The following is a 15190-nucleotide window of genomic DNA, read 5'->3' as shown; positions in this document are numbered from 1 at the left end:
ATTCCATTAGAGGGGGATACACAGAGGTGCTCCATGTCCCAGCTCGTCCCACATCCTTTTCACCTTGCTTGTGCTGGGTGGGAAGACAGACCCATGGTCACACATGATGCAGCTGTTTGGGTGTGGTTTGGAGCGAGGTTTCCTGTCCAGCTGTGCGAGAGACCTGGATCAACAGAGGAGAAGGGCTTGGCAGTGCCCCCTGCTTGTACGGGTGCTCGCTTGGTTCCTCTTTCCAGGAAGCATTTCGGGCTACCTTTGTTCTCTCAGCCTCACTTGTGATGGTGGTGAGTTGGGCTCTGTAATTGAGGAGGTCTGAATAATCCACTGAGGAAGCTGCTAATTTGAAGACATGTCTGTAATAATTAAATCATTATCTGGAGGGAAGGGAGAGCAGATTCCAAAACGGGGCTAATTAAAATCCAAACCCAGGATGACTTGGGCTCTGGGCCAGAGCAGAGGAGAGTCTGTTGGGGATGTCTTCATGTGTAATTGCTTTTCAGAACATCAGTCCCCACCAGAAAACCCATCTGTTCCCCTCAGGAGACTTGGATTGACCCAGAAACACTCTTGCCAGAAAAAGGCAAGAGCCTTGCCCTGTCCCATGTTCTCCAGACCTGGAGGAGGCCACATGCTTTGCAAAGGGTAGAGAAGATGATGAGAACCAGTTTGGGAGGATGTTTGGTCCTTGAGCTTCTGGAAATAGATTCCACCTTAGCTCTGGAATACTTAGGCCCTTAGCTCATTTCAGACTTCAGAACTCTCTGATGCTCTTCAGAAATCTCCGAGAACATGGGGCAGGGTGGGCTCGGATCCATCCCTGCTCTATGCATGGAAGGATTTGGACATGTAAAAGTGCCAAAGGGACCCAGTGCCTGGGAGGTAGGTGGCTTTGGCTGTAGGGAGAGATGAATCCTGTTCAGGCTCACTCTGCATCCGGGATGGAAACACTCTGGGAGAGGCTTTATGACCTGTCAGGATACAGAGCACTGCTGAAGGTGAGCCCAGCCCAGCTCAGACTGCTCTGAGCAGGTCCAGGCAGGTGAAGGTGGCTCTGCTGAGCTGAAAGTTGGTGACCAACAACTGTGGTTGTGATGCTGGAAGGCAGAAGGGGCCTTTGGACAGCGCCTCATGCTGTGCAATGAGGGTGGGAGATCTGCAGGGTGGGTATTAATGTGCATCCCCAGAGCTTCTGGGTCTGCTTTGCCTGGCAAGCCCAGAGTCCACCACCTTCTTCAGAGTCCATGTTCCTCAGCAGGGCAAGGAACAAACACTTTGCAAAGGGCAAGGAACAAAAATCCCACCTCCAGTTACATGTAAGTAGGATGCAGGGTAAATTCCATCCTTCTAAGTGCATGCACTGGGTGCTTTCCTGCACCAGGGAGGTGTTGCTGCTGTGTCTGCATGGGCTGAAGGTCCTCTAATGGTGGTGGAAAGGTGAAACCCAGCAGCAATCATCGCTCCTGTGAGCGGGCCTGTGTCGTGGTTTAATGTTCACCAAATTCTGGTTGCCAAATTTTGGGTGGGGGTTTTTGGGGGGTTTTTTTGGGGGATTTTTTTTTTTTTTTTTTTTTTTTTTTTTTGTAGGAGAGAGATTAGGCGAAAAAACAAAGCAGGCTTAAGCTTAAAAATGAACAAAATAGTTTTATTAACACACACTAAAAGAATGAAAAAAAAAAGAAAGAAAGTTGGGAAAAAGAAAACTCAAACTAAAACAGAATGAAACTTCAAAACACTCTTCTCTCCCTGTACAAACTATTAACTTTCTTACAAAATGACATAAAAAGACACAACTTGTGATTTTTAGTCAGTTTCATCATTTAAGCATAATCTTTCATTGCTTTAGGAGAAGAATCTCTCTAGAGTTTCATGGAGACAGTTGTTACAAGACAAAATAGTCCAGTGGCTCTTAATGTCACACATCTGCAACCCCTGGAGCATTTGCAGACTGTGCTGTTCTATCTATTAGTGGCCTTTTTCTTTGGCTACTTATGGACCTCTCAGTGTATCTGGGGTACTGTTTACAAATACCTCTTCTAGTCTAAAATTATCTTTGTCTCAAAGGCTGAGACCTCCTCTCAGCCCAGGAGCGGGGGCTTTAAAGTTCTCAATTAAATCTCAATCACATCAGTCCTTAATTTTGATTAGAATTAGCATTCTCCCCGACAACATTAAGATGCTACAAAGAACAGTCCATTTCTCCATCGTTTCCCCCAGAGAAGTCCAGTTAAAAATGTCCACTTCTTCAATCCTATTCCAATAATATTATCAGTTCTTTCACTTCTAATCCACTGACTTCACGTGGTGTCTGTTCTAAGTACCCTCTGTGTTTATTCTTCTCTCTCTTAAGGAAGGGCTGTGCTTTAGAAGCTCCATGTTGCTAGGAAAGGGTTCAATCTGCCCAGGCCTGCAGTGGCCATGTGCTCTCTGCCCCGGGCTGCAGGGCTCTAGAGATGCAAAGCTGTGCCGATAAGGGAAACTCTTTCTACCCCTCAGTCTCATCCAGGTGCTGCCACAAAGCTGTGAGCACGTGGCATTGCTGAGCTGTTCTCTTTTCTGCTGGCAGCCGGGAGGAAGAGGCCCAACCCAGGCAGCAGCTCCTGGAGGCCCGGCCGGGCCTGGCCTGGCCCCCCTGGCGCCCACGATGTCACCTCATGGCTGTCTTAGAAGGAAGAGAGCGACTTCCCAGGGATGAGGATTTTGAACGGGTACTTCCCAAAGTCACTGCCAATATCTTGGCTAGCTTTCTGATAGGTCCCAGTCTTCCACCCCCAAAGCAACCCCAAGGTCCTGGCAGGGAAAAACATTCCACATTTCTCTGTGACTGGAAACAAAGCTGTGCCAGCTCATGGTAGCCTGGAATCACTGTATTTCAGCAGGGAAGTGATTGTAGCTGTCCAAACCAGGCACCTTCCAGAGCTGGTGAAGATAAATTGGTGCATTTACCCGGAGGAGACAAGGTCAGGGAACTCTGGCTATCAGGTGTTCACACGTGAGCATCACTCAGTGAACGTCCCTGTATCGGCACGACAGGTGAAGGTCACCTCAGGTGGGCTGGTGCCTGCAGGCAGCTCTCAACTTGTGGAGGTGGGAGGAGGACACAGGAGGCTGGGCAGGGAGTCACTTCTGCTCGGGTGAGCATCACACCAGTCCTGACACATGCTGGGTTTTCTGCCTCTGCTGCCCTGGAGGGGCTGCAGCTCTGCAGAGTTACAGCCTGACACTGCTGAGTCCTGGGGCTCAGGGATGGCCTGAACCCACCCCAGCCAGTGCTGCTGGAGCTGGGCTCTGCCTGCTCCCACATCTCCAGGAGCAGGCACTGGGGGGTGCACAGGGTACAAAACTGTGTTGTGAAAGAGCCAGAAATTTAAAGCTGTCTGCAGAAATAGTCACTAAACCCTCTGGAAAGCATTGCTCAGCTGCAAAGCCTTGTAAGCTTTGGTATGCTCTTTTAATTTTTAATAGAGAGCACACAACATCCTCAGCTCAGGCAGCAGACGTTTCCCAGGGCATTGGGATATCCCCCTTCCTTCATTCCTCCCCAAGGGAGTTTAAGGTGTCCTGGGCCCCACCCTTCTGAGTGTCCGCAGAAGCACACAGGGGGACCAGGTAGGAAAGCACCCCACCTGCAACTCTTCCCACCAGTGGTGTAGCAGTGTAATTACTCACATTTCATTCCTTTTGAAAGCCTGCTGAGCTGCAGATGTGTCTCTCCTTTCCTGATGATGTCTCATGGATTGGCCAAATTGTGCTCTAACCTCCTGGGGTTGTTCAGGGGATCGTTCCTGGTGCTGGGTTGGACAGGGCTTGGAGCAACCTGGGATAGTGGAAGGTGTCCCTTGGCAAGGGGTGGAACAGGGTGGGCTTAAAGATCTGGGATCCTGTGAACTCAGTGTATGCAGGAGCCCCCAAAGTACTGCGGGTGGCAGAGTGCTGTTCCCAGGGGCTTTGGGCTGAAAGGTGAAATGGGTCCAGTGTTTTTTGGATGACCTTTGGGAGTGATGGACAGAAGGGGTCAGGCTCGATGATGGCATGGTTTGGGCTCCCCTTGGGTGAGCTGGGATGACCATGGGAGCCTGTGGGTAGCACAGTGAGCACAAGGGCAGAGCTCCTGAGGCTCTGGTGCCAGGCAGTGCCTGGGGACACCAAGGACACTGCATTAGCTGGGCTCCACGGTGCTGATATTTTGAGAGGGAGCAAGTTAGAAATTGAGTTGAACTAATGCCCAGTGCTGGATTTTGAGATGATACTTGGCCAGATGAGAGTTCTGCTGCCATGGGGGGCTGCCACCCCTCTGCAAACCACCACACTCCCCACATTTTCTGACACAATTTGGTGTTGCTTCCCTCGATTTGAAGCTTTCTCTGTTTTCTCCAGTCCTCAAAAGAGGGGAGCAGCGATGGTTACCAGTGTTTCCTCTGGTCCCTCTCTCTGCTCATCCCATGCTGTCTGAAGCCCTCAGGAGTTCTGCTTAGAATTCCCTGCTGGATCCAACACAGCTTGTCACATTCATACAAACCTTGATTTATTCTTCCTGATCTTTTCCAATACTCGGGATTTCTGGAGGGAGCTGGACTTTTATATCACTTATATCTTCCTTGTGGTCTATATCCAGGAGGAATGAGCTCCAGATGGAGTTTTTCCATGGCAGGCTATTTTTGAGGAGCTTTCTGTGGCTCCTCTGATGCTTAATAAGGGCTGAGCTAATCCCACAATTCTCCTGAAGAGAAACAACTTGGATTTTCCTTCTAAAGCACAGCATCTCCAGGCCCTCTGCCTCACTGGTGCAGTGAGTGGGCACATCCTCCCCTGCGACAGGAATTGGGATGTGCAGGGCACAGACTCCACCAGAAACTCCTTCTTGCATGAAACAGGGCTTAAAATGCCGGATAGGAATAGGATGAATAGGATGAGTCCTTCCTGCAGTACTGTAACTTTGGCTATGCCGGGTGTACTGGGTGTGCCAGGTGTGCTGAATGTGCCAGGTGGGCTTTGGCTGGGGCTCATTTTGGGGGCTCACTTTGCACCTGAAGAGTGTGGGTTGAAGCTGTGACCCTGCTCGATGTGGATTTAGACAGAGCAGACAGGGCTCCAGTGCCTGAGCCTTGCCCCCAGCCACCCTGTAAGGTCACTGTCCTCAGATGTCCCTGCACGGCTGCTGCTGCCACGTCCTGTCGCTGTCAGGGATGAGACATCAGGAGCTGATGCTGCCTTGGGCCTTTCCCAGCACGGGCGCCGTGGGAACAGCACTGGGGTCATTCCAGCCTGGACTGGGGGTGCACAGGGCTGTTTGTCTCCATCTCTGCCTGCTCCTTGCTGGGTTTCATCCACCCCTTCCAAACCATCGGGGAACAGCCAACGTGCGAAAGGAGTCTGGCTTGGCAAGGGAGGGCTGTGGTTATCTGTGGTGTGAGGGTGCTTGGGAAGAAAAGCAGGTTTCAGTCAGGCAGGGATTTAACTGCACAGTCCTGCCTTGTCCTACATGGAGCTGAGTACTCACATGTCCCAGGAGGGGTGAAGGTGCTGTAAATCCTGTGAGGTTTCCTTGCCAGACGCTGCAGAGCTGTCCTGGTGCTGGATCTGCTCATCCTCAAAGCCTGAGTGGCCAGAACCAAGAATCCTGCTCATGTCCCACTGCCCACCACTGCATCTGGGCAAAAGCTCCTTAGGAACTAGCTGTGCTATCAGCAAAGGGATTAAGTAATTGCTGAAGTCCCTTAGCACAGGCAAGGAACAGCAGAAGGGATGAAAACAAGGAGAATCTTCCCCACCACCCATCACCTCAGTTACTGAAACCATCCCAGTCCCCTCTGGTTGGGGTCATCCTGTGCCCAAGCCGTGATGTTACCGCTGTTCTGGAACAGGAAGAACTAAAACCTTCCACACTTGGGAGGATGGAGGAGAGGGGAGCTCTGCCTGAATTGTCTGCAGGTGGAATGGGGAGCACAAGGGAAACTTGGGGCACAGTCTTGCTGCTGGTGTCTGTGTGCCGGGGTGGTTGGTGGGGAATTGCTGAGCTCTGGAGGCCTCCCCAGGGCCAAGGTTGTGCTCCAGGACCATTGGTGCTTCCTTGCAGGTTGTGGTGCCTGCAAAACCCCAAACTGTGATGCAGGGATGTGTTCCTGAGCCTGCTACGGTCCAACCTGGAGCCAGCAGCACTGGACACATCCCTGCTCTGTCCACTGTGGCTCTGAACACCCTCTAACACTTCCCAAATTTCACTGAAAGCCCCACTTGCCTCTTCCCTGACTCCAAACTCCCTCCCTGGGCTCTTGCTCAACCTCACTCATAATTTAGAGTCTGGTGAGGGGTGGCTGGCCAGGTTGGCCAGGGCTCGGAGCATCCTGGTCTCATGGCAGGTGTCCCTGCCTATGGCATGGGGGAGGACTGGTTGAGCTTCCATGTCCCTTCCAAAGCAAACCATTCCATGATTCTGTGATGGCAGAATGCTGGAGACCTGCCCAAGCAGGGCAGGGAGTAGGATTTCACTCTGGGCCCTGGGGAGCTCACTGAGCCGCTTTCCCTTTCCACCATGGAGCGGAAATTTGGTGGCCAAGTTTTACACTGGGAACTGGGCAGATACACAGCTGATGTGTGGGAGTGGTTATCACTGCTGAGGCTGGTGGCAGGGAGGGCCTGCTGAGGGTGTGGAAGAGATTCCAGTGGGATGGGTTGGTGCGGGGGAAACCCTGGATTTTGGGCAGACCAGGCATGGAAGCTCCTCAGGTGCATGTGGGGTTTGCTTTGCCCCGGCATTTCTTTACAAGCAGCAGCCTCCCCTGTGCCCTGGGCTGGGTGTGGGTGCTGGACCCGTGTGGCTTTGTCTCTCCTGGAACCTCCCTGCTCTGTTTTCCCCTCGGCTAGCCTGAGACAAGCTGCAGTTAGGAGTTTTCCTCAGGGTCCTTAAACCCAGGAGGCGGCTGAGAACCTTTCCCTTAGCACGAGAGCGAGACCCCGTCGGCAGCAAAGGAAGGAGGTTTGCACTTGATCCGGGGAGTGAAACCAAGGCTTTATTCAGTCTTTCTTCTGTGTTCCTGCCCCAGACCCAGCCTGGGTCATGAGCCCTGTCCCACTGCCCGAACCAAGAGGCCGCCAGCCGCATGGTCTGTGGCTTATATCCAGGGAGGGGCCAGACCAATACTGAATTGGGAATACGGTGGGAATGGAACAGGGTTGGATTGCATTCAAGGAAGGGGACTGGGAAGAACGTGGGAGATGGGCTGGGGGAAGGGCAGGGACAAACTTCGGGATATTACATTTTCCAGGAGAACAGGGGAGTGCAGAACAAAGCATTATAAAACCCAACGTAAAAATGAAATGCAATATGAAAGCAAAGAACACACAGCAGCAGGCCCAGGCAAGTGAAGAAGCACCTCTACAGCATTTGGTAGGGCTTGGGTGCACCCGTGGCACAGATTTCCTCAGCCCTTCTTGGAGCTGCTGACTCTTCCCTCATCGCTGAATAAATTAGCACCACAAGTACTCATGGGGTGTGACTAAAGCAGGGCAGGTGCTGGTTTGGCAGTGAGGGGGAGGCCCCCGGCTCCAGCCTGACAGGCTCCCAGATGAGATAACTCCTCAACAGAAGTGTCATGGGGACAGGAGGGATGTACCCATGGCAAAAACTCTAGTGAAATCATGGAAAATCACCAGCCATTCCTCTGTGTCTCAGCAAGGATTGAAGCTGTACCCTACTCATGGGGAAACTGAGGCACGAAGCTTCACTTTCCCAAAGGTAAGGGGCCTTTGCAATGATGCCCCCTCTGTGACAAACACAGGATTTTCTCCCAATTGTTGTGGATCACTTCCCTGTGCCTTGTACCCTGTAAGAGGAGTCTGCATCCATCTTGGGCTGAAACCAGCCCGATTGCTGGGATGGATCCCAGTGCTGCCTTCCTTGGCAGAGTCACCCAGGGGCTGGTTCACCTCAATGTGCTGCTTCCATAATGGTTGCATTTCCTTCTGCTGCTGTTCAAAGTAACCTTCCTTGAGAGAGATCAAAGAACTCTCAACACCTCAACACAAGGAAGAACTTCTTTCCATGGAGAAGGGCAGAGTACCAGAACAGCTGCCTGGGGAGGGCATTGAGCCTCCCTCCCTGGAGACATTCCAAACTCACCTGCATGTGTCCCTGTGTCGCCTGCTTGGGGTTTGACCCTGCTTTGAGAGGGCATTGGACTAGATGATCTTCAGAGGTCCTTTCCAACCCCAGCTGTTCCGGGCTCCTGGGGTTCTGTGACTTCAGCCTAACAGAGCAAAGGACAGGGGGTTTGGTTGTAAAGTTGTGGAACAAAAGGATGGATGAGCCATGTGTACACACAGCAGAGCAGCAACTGAAAAAATGAAATGATTGTAACCGGAATTGTGGCTTTTTCGTGTCAGTTTGGTGGCTGTGGAAACCCCTCCTTGTCCCTGAGGATGGATCTGAGTGCAGACCACATCCTGAAAGAGGGATGTGAGCTTGGTCTCATGGATGAGGTGCATCCATCTCCTCCCTTCCTGGGCACATGGTGGTCTCTTGTGCACCACAGGAATTGGGATTTCTCCAGGATTTCCACAGTCCTGTCTTTCAGTGATGCTGCTGGGTGCAGGTAACTGGAGTGGCACGTGATTACAGGATTTGGGGGCTTTGGTTTGTGTTTTTGCTGGTTCGGGTGAACCCCTCATGCTGACCGTGCCACAGAGTGCAATCCAGCTCATGTTCCAGCAACCACATCCCCATGCTCCTCCAGAACACTCCCTGTGCCTCCACATGGGCTCCTGTGATCCTCAGGGCTTCAGCAGCATCCTCAGACCTGTGGTCCTCTCTCCTCCCAGCCATGTCTTTGGCTGTTGCAAACCCAGGGATGAAGTCTCGAGGTGAGCCTGGGCTTGCTGAATCTCTTGGCCAGGCTTGGGGATCCCACTTGTCAGAGGGATCATCCAGGCTGGAGCCCCCACAGGCCCGTTTCTGTCTGTCATATCACCCCAAGGTGCAAGGACAGGAGGCTGGTGTGGCTTTAGCCCTGCCACATTCCTCCTTGGAATACCCTGAGATCCTGCCTTGCTCTGGGGTCAGGGCAGGACACGTGGCCCACTTTGGAAACAGAGAAACTGAGTCAGGCCCCCCCAGTGTGACCCCCACAACACCTCCCAAGGTGACAGATTTCTGTAGGTTCCTGTAGATGTCTGTGTGACCACGTTTGGGTGCAGCCCTGGGGGTTCAGCCCCCTCCTCCCCTGCAGGGCCTGGCACAGATTTCAGCTCCTCGTCTGACAAGGTTTTGCTGAGGAACAATTGTGTCTCTGCACAATAAGGAGCAGGTGGCTCTCTGAAAATACCCTCTGGAAGTGGTGTGTAATGCCTCCCCTCCCACTGGGAAGTATAAATACCTGTACAATGCTAGCGCTTACTGCTCCCTGCTAAGAAATCAAATGTGGACATTTTTCCTCACAGATTCTTCTCTGGTTTAGCAGCTTGAGTGAGCGAGGGTTGAGGTGGGAACTGCTTCATGGGTTTAGAGCAAGTCTTTGGGGCAGAAGTGTGTCCTTTAAGGCAGGATATTGGGAGTAGCTGCGTTTTATTGTTTGCAGTGTCCCTTGTCCTGACCCTTTAGGGGCACTCAGGGCTTCTCAACATCTGAAACAGCTCCAAACCCTGGAGACACTGCCCAAATGTCCTGTTCTGCCACTGCTGCATCTCCAACAAGGGACAAGTTGGCCATTGTCCTCTTGGGGGCAAAGGACACATTGTGCAGGTGTGGGGACCCCGGGAGACCTCCCAGACCTGGATGAGAGAGGAGGCACTGCTGCATCTTTTCTCAGGTCTCCACCACATTCCCAGCCCCGATCTTGGCAAATCCATCTCACCTTTTGGAATGGGCATCCAATCCTCTGCTGCTCAAAACTGGCACCTTATTTGCAGCCAGAATGCCTCATTTCCCTTGTTATCCCTGGGTGTCCTGGCCACGGGCAGCCCCTGGCACCAGCCAGGGACCATCTGTGCAGTTCCGTGCCGGCGGCGGGGCTGCGTTGAGGAATGTGGGAGCACTGTCACCATCTGGGCCCCGCGGAAAACTGGATCTCCCTTGTCCCTCTCGGGGGACTGGAGGTCCCAAGAGACCACAGTGTATCCTGGGAATAAATGAGGGGACTTGGGAGAAAAGCTGGGATGAGGCTCTATCTGCTGATTGGTTTTCTTCGTGAAAAGCAGCTTTTTCTCCAGGTACCAACCAGAATGGAGAAGTCAGGATGCTTCACATCACAGCAGGACCGCCCCAGTCCAGGCTTGTAAAACTCTAAGAAACATGTGGAGTGTGTGGAAAGGGGTCTGTGCGTGGGCACAGGGACAGAGGGAGGGAAGGAAGGACAGAGAGGGGCTCCTGGGGGCTGTGGAGCTGTGCAGAGGGATCCAAGTAGCTCCTGGCATTCATGGAACTCAGCTGGTGTATGCTTTGGACATTGTGGCATGAACAGCACCTCTCCTGGGGTCTCAGGGGACCTGGGAGGTGAAATCCCAGCCCATGAACCACAGGAGCGTGTGGCAAAGGCTGCTCCAAGACTTGTTGCAGGCGAATACATCCAGGTCCTACACTTGGATCAGTGATTCCTACTGTCAAGCCAGGGCTCTTCAGCATCCCCTTTGTCTTGTGTGTGGAATAATCTCCCTTTTCTCAACCTCTGATTACCACATCTCTCACTGAGGGTAGGAGAAATGGGCTCTGTGGCTTGGTAGAGATGGTGAGGACGTTCCCCTCTGCCATCCCACTGCTCAGCAGGTCACTGCTGACCTTTCCTGGGGAGGGCAAGGGGGGATTGGTGGCTCAACGTGTCCTGGCTGCTTCCAAGTGGTGTCTGACTTCAGTGAGGGTGGGCAGGACTTGTGCTGGGATGTTGCTCTGTCTGCAGGGGCAGAGTTTGGGATGAGCGTGCTGGGAATGCCAGGATACAACACTTGCAGCCTGTCCTGGGGTCACGTTGAATTCTCATGCATTAAAAGGGTTCCTGAAAGGTAAAACTAACTGCACAAGGGCAACAGACTCTGGTCCCACCTGGACCTGGCAGGGAGGGGAAGTCAGTGTGGGTGCTGGATCCCAAGTTTGGCTGGTTGGGCAGAGAGGAGGCTGTTCCTGTGCCAGGGAGCTGGGAGTGAGGGGTGCTGGTTTGGGCTCTGCCTTTCCAAGGCCGAGGGCAGCTGAGGAGGATTTTCCAGGAGCAGAAAAGATCAGAGTGACTTTTTTATGCGATGATCAGTCTCTGAGAGCTTGTTGCCTCCAAGGAGTGCGTTAAAGCCTCTTTGCAGCAGCCTGCTGGGTGCTGGTCCTGCTGACACAGCCACCAAGGCTTTTCTCTTCCTCTTGTCAGGGCTGGGATGGGAGCTGTTCAGAGAGCAAACATGAGGCTGTCTCTATCCTCCGTGTGTGGGTAAAGCTGTGGGTGCTTCTCACCCTCACTGGGAAGGGAAAGCCAGGGTGCTCCCTGGGATCCAGCATCCCACGGGCAGCCTGATTCAGCTGAGCTGTGCTGCGCAAATCATCAGCTCCAGGGCAAAACCCACTTCTGCTCCCCTTCAGCTGCTCCGTGTCTGGGCACCATCGTGGGGAAGTGGCCTCTCTGAGCAGGCAACATGTGACTGTGCTGTTTTCCATCCCAAAAATGGGGGAAGGCATCATTTTGGGGTGGAGGGGGGAGGGATAGTAAAGCAAGCACATTTTCCCTGGCAAGAAACCTGCTCCCAGCAAGCCTGTGCCTGGCAGCCCCATGGGACTAAAAATACCCAGCAAGGGCTGGAGCTGTGCAGTGTCTGTTTGCTCAGCTCCCAGCTGTCTCCTTGCAGCCTCACAGCTCTACCCAATGATTATCCCAGCACTTAAGGCCCTCTAAAGCCAGGCAGGAGCATTTAGGGAGTTTTCCCAGAGACCTGTGGAAGGTTGAGATTTACAGGCATTAATTGGGAGTGAGCTCACACCCCTCTGACCTCCAGCAGCAAAGAGCTGCCCTGGGTGTGCCCTCGCTGCTGCTGCAGGCACAGCAGAGTGTGGGGGTGTCTGGGCTGTCACCCACACTGAAGTCCTCAAGGTCCTTCAGAGTGACTGCTGGCATGTGTGGGTTTGCCTGGGGACTGCTGAGCTGTGCTGGGCAGGGACAGACCGTGTGTGCCCCCTCCAGCTGGGCTTCCTGGGAGAGGCACCTGGGAGCAGGTGAGATTCTCTTGCTTTTGGAGAATGGAGAAAAGCCCAAAGTTTGAGATGGGACACAGATGAGGGGAGTTGGAAAGGGACTTCCTGCACTTTCCTGCGTGTGTGCTCATCCCTGGATATGTGGGTGTTGCTGTACCCCTGTGTGCACATCCCTACACGCTCACCTTTGCCTGTTGGTTACTGAACTCATGCCCTGCTCCACAGGCCATGAAGACAGCAGGGATCAAAGGCAGCCTGGTCCTGGCTCCCTCAGGTGCCATCCCAAATAAACCCTTTGCAGCTGCCCTGACTCTGGGTGTTGGCCCCTCCCAGAGCCCTGGCTACTCCTGGGGCTCGTGGTGTTGCTGTGAAAGCTGCAGTGGATGAATCCAGAAATGATTACTTACAAATCCATGGAGCAGGAGAGTTCCTGTGGTTGTTGAAGGAATGGATCTGTGATGGGGATGCTGGAGGCAGCTCGGTGTCTGTCCATGGCTCTAGACAGTTCCCCTGCAGTGCAGGGAATTTTCCACTCTTGGACTTGCCATGGTTCCAGCCGGGATGGGCACACGGGGCTGGATTGTGTCCAGAGCCACGCTCGGAGGTGGCAGAGCATCCCCCTGGATTTCCCTGCCAGGGACCCTCTGGCAGAGGGATTCTCATGGTGCAGCAGTGTCCTGGGAGGCACAGAGAGCCCTGAGTGCCCTGGGCTGGCTGTCACTGCCTGCCTGGGGGTTTCAGGCCCGGTCAGGGGGATTTTGGCTGCTCTTTGTGGTGGTAGGAGGTCTCACCCTGCTCATAGGGCTGCTCCAGCTGCAGGGGATTGTAGCAGCTCCTGCCTTACACCTCTGTGTCACCTCCCTGAGTGGAAACATCCCCAAACACTGGGCACAGAGGAGCTTTGGGTCACCAATGTTGCTTTGTCCAGGACAGTTTGATGCTTCACTGAGCATCCTCAGGGACACGGAACAGATGCTTTTGGGGACCAGTGGAATGGGATGAGTTCATCCTGGACCAGCATTGGTGCTGTGTAAGATCCCTGTGATTCTGTGATCACCCTCTCCAGGCTGAGGAACCGGCTGTGCTCATCTCCCCATCTGCACAAGCACACAGGAATAACAGGATGTCACTGTGGGCAGGAGCAGGTTTGCAGTGAAACAAAACCCCACCAGAACGACCTGTGCGCAAGCTCAACCATGGGGGAAGCAGGAAGAAAATCATCTCTTGGCTGTAAATCTGTGCCTCCTCCTGCACTGTGTGGGTCCAGGCCCTTGGATGACCTCCATGGGGCGCAGGAAGCCACCATGGCCCTGCTGGAATTGGTATCTGCAGAGTTTGCTCATGGTACATGTGTCTCTCCTTTGCAGCTGGGATAAATTTCTATCCCATCATCATTCTGGTCAGATTTATGTCTTGGTCATTCCCTGCAGCACTTCCCTTCCCTGAGGGCTTGCAGGGCTCTTCCCTCTGTGTCTTGATTAAAATCTCTTAATTAGTCTGCTAGTTTCTCCCAGTTCCCCACCAGCAGCTGGCTGGGACCATGCCCACGTGGCTCATTTTGCCACTCAAGTCGTGCTCAGGAACTGCCAGACTTTCCCCACCCTGGATGTTCCTTCTCCATGTTCATCCCACAGGCAGGGGTACAGCAGAGGAGGGGGCATGAAAGTCATCTCATTTGCAGCCAAATTAACAGGGCTTAGCCCTGGGGTGGGACTGGTTTCTGCTCTCCTTGGCCCTGGATTCCCTGGAGTCTGGGATATCTTACCCCCAGGAAAGCTGACAGGGAGCCACATGCCTGTGGGTACCCCTGGGGCTGTTCATAAGGGGCAGGAGAACTGGAAAGCATTTTCCCTGTTTAATTACAGGGATGAAGCTCATGTACAACTCCACCCAAGGAGAGAGGGGCTGGAATGGTCCCTCACTCCACACCTTTTCCTCCACCAGCCTTGTTTTTGTGGGATGCTGCAGAAATGGATTCTCCTCAGTGCAGTTATCCCATGAATCCACAGTTACCCTGATCATCCAGGTCCTGACAGCCAGGATGGAGCATGAACAACCCTCAAAGCTTCTGGACGGTGTTACATGTCCATAATATGTTTTATCCCACTCAAGGATCCAATCTGTGAAGGGAGGGGAGGATACCACCTGTGGGATAGCCCTGTCCTCTGTCCCTGTGTGCTGGAGCTGGCTCTCAGCATCACACGGGATGCACAGTGAGAGACTGCTGCTTTTGCCAGAGATTCTCTATTTTTAGAGAGTTTTTTGTGTCAAACTTCCCCTCAGCTGATGAGCCAATGTCATCCAAAGAGCAGAGTTCTGATTCCCCTGCCCTGGCAGTATCTGGTGTCACAAACACACCTCCTCACAAGTGTCACCTTTCGTCAGGGCAGGTCCCTGCTGTGCCATTGAGCTGTTGGACACACAAGCTTTCATCCCAGCCCAAAGGGTCAGAACAGGCTTCTCTGGCCCAGGCCTGTGTGCTTGTCCTTTTTATCTGTGTGTGAGGGGGAGCTTTGGAGGGGGAGTGACCCAGAATCACAGCTGGTTTGGGCTGGAAGGGACCTTAGAACTCATCCAGTCCAAGCCCTGTTCAACCTGGCCTTGGACACTTCCAGGGACAGGCCAGCCACAGCCTCAGGTGCATCCACAGACTCAGAATATTCAGACCTTTCCTTGAGTGTTTCATCTGGAAAGTTTAAAACTGGAGCAGGGCCTGCCCTGATAACAGCACTAGACCAGCACTCCTCACCCTGGGCCTGCCACATTTTGCCGCTCAGTTTGAGCCCTGCCCGTGGTTTGAACCCTGGCACAGGTGGTGACCGGGGTGGGCAGGTCCCCACGGTGGCTGGTGTGGCAGTGTCACACTCACCCTTGCTGCTGGGGACGCTCACCTGGCTGCAGAGGGCTGAAGTTCCCCCACAGGAATGTGAATCCTCACCTGGCACCTTCTCTGGGGTGGTTTGGGGCTGCAGAAGGGAAGGGGGGGCTGTGGGTTCCAGCATCACCCCTGGGCCGGGTCCTCAGGTCCAGCCATGC

General features: G+C 53.4%; 1 protein-coding gene across 10 annotated transcripts in view; it reads left to right on the top strand.

The window, feature by feature from the left end:
* Nucleotides 1-15190, top strand: part of PPFIA4 (PTPRF interacting protein alpha 4) — a 61331-nt gene that overhangs the window by 11592 nt on the left and 34549 nt on the right. The window lies entirely within an intron of this gene.

This window comes from Hirundo rustica, chromosome 24, assembly GCF_015227805.2.
Source record: "Hirundo rustica isolate bHirRus1 chromosome 24, bHirRus1.pri.v3, whole genome shotgun sequence".
NCBI lineage: Eukaryota > Metazoa > Chordata > Aves > Passeriformes > Hirundinidae > Hirundo > Hirundo rustica.
Note: the sequence above shows the minus strand (reverse complement) of the source record. Positions and strands in the feature narration are given on the sequence as shown.